General features: G+C 31.8%; 1 protein-coding gene across 1 annotated transcript in view; it reads left to right on the forward strand.

Moving 5' to 3' along the window:
- The first annotated feature begins 1,030 nt into the window (after positions 1–1,030).
- LOC121409394 (carbohydrate sulfotransferase 9-like) overlaps positions 1,031–1,948 on the forward strand; it is a 5,508-nt gene continuing 4,590 nt past the window's right edge. Inside the window, exon 1 of the mRNA XM_041601330.1 lies at positions 1,031–1,158. The gene's annotated coding sequence lies outside the window, so the exon portion shown is untranslated. The remainder of the gene's footprint in view (positions 1,159–1,948) is intronic.

The following is a 1,948-nucleotide window of genomic DNA, read 5'->3' on the forward strand; positions in this document are numbered from 1 at the left end:
ATGTTATCATCTTCCTTTAACAAGAACTTTATTTGCAAAAAACTCGTTTGTCTTCTCCGGCCTGCCTATTGGAACTCTCTGCCTCAAGATTTCAAAGAATCCCCTAATGTAAATATTTTTAAACGCAAACTGAAAAAAATGTTAATTCTGAAATATTCGTCGCAAACAGGTCAAGCTGAATAACTAAAATAACTGATTTAATTATACTCAACTTTTATGTATATGTATTATATACATATAGTCATGTATATTATTTGTTTTACATTATTTTTTCTTCTGAAACTGCAATTAGCCAAGTACCTGCTCCTGCTGCCTGCCATATTTCTTTTCTACTTAGTGTATTGCACTGCTCTGTCCCTTCTGTCCCCCCTCACCTCCCCCTCTCTTAAAATATTGTATAACGTAAATATTTCTTTACATGACCCATCAGTTACGTTTTTTCAAGTGCACAAAAATTGTATTTATTTTTAAACAAATTTATTATTACGAACCAATATTTATTTGTTGTAGTTTTATATTGAAACTAAGTTAGGGGCTTGCCTCCTGTACAAGCTTTGCTTGTTTCGGCAAGTCCCTCCGTTTTACTTTCAAATACAAATGTCATTTCAGATAAATTTATTTACTCAATTGTGTTCTTTAAATTTATGATTATTTATGTATACATATTATATTTCGTAGTATTTTCGACCTTGTTTTGTTATGTTTATTATATTATTGCTATGTTCATTATACTATTGTGAAACGGAAATAAATAAATCAAATCAAATCAAATAATTTTCAACAGCTGGTTGTATGTTCCTCTATAGAAATTCCAATTGCATGGTGTTAGTTTTAACACCCCATTACCAGTTTACACCACGATGGCCTTAGAATTGACACTCCAACACCGTCCAAGTGCCTGTTACAAGTCGTTCACATATTTACCAACTGTGGGAATAAATCAATAAAAGTTAAAATGGAACGGACTTATCGATCTTCCAAAATGATTGTCAATGGGTGGAGAAATCAATAATAAGGACGAAATGCCGTAGTGTTGGCCTTAAAGCTATATCTCTTTCTCTACAAAATAACTGTTTTCCTCTAGTTTGTGAGTTGGATATACTTTGGTATCTTGGGTGAAAAAATACCACTGCATAACAAGTGCATAACTTGAGCGAGGTAAGTTTTTATCAATCTATAATGTTTGATGATATTTTTTACACACATTCACCGACTCATGTTTGCCCAATGAGTCAAGGGCTACATTTATTTTTGTATTTTTGAATTATGGGCTCGGTCATCGAGTTGTTTTAATAAGTATATTTTCTTCTGTGGCATTAACCCTAATCAGCCTGTTCATTTGAATTAAACTGCATATTTCCCACCCACAGCAAACATAACTTATATTACACATACGGTGCTCCCCATTTAAATGAAGAAACCCGGAATGTACCATTGTTCTTTTGTAGTGATAAAAAACCCCATTTATTTCAAATTCATGACACTCTTCTATTTTACCCCTTCTGATGATAATGATGATGATGATAACAACAATGAAAATGACAATAATTATAATATACTACTACTACTACTACTACTATACTACTACTATACTACTACTACTACTACTACTACTACTACTACTACTACTACTACTACTACTACTACTACTACTACTACTACTACTACTACTACTACTACTTCTACTACTACTACTACTACTACTACTACTACTACTACTACTACTACTACTACTACTACTACTATACTATACTACTACTACTACTACTTCTACTATACTACTACTTCTACTACTACTACTACTACTACTACTACTACTACTACTACTACTACTACTACTACTACTACTACTATACTACTACTACACTACACTACTAATGATAATAATATTGTATATTGTATATATATAAATAAATTGTACCCCTTCTGATGATAATGATGATGATGA

The sequence above is a fragment of the Lytechinus variegatus genome, chromosome 2 (genome assembly GCF_018143015.1).
Source record: "Lytechinus variegatus isolate NC3 chromosome 2, Lvar_3.0, whole genome shotgun sequence".
NCBI classification, from domain to species: domain Eukaryota; kingdom Metazoa; phylum Echinodermata; class Echinoidea; order Temnopleuroida; family Toxopneustidae; genus Lytechinus; species Lytechinus variegatus.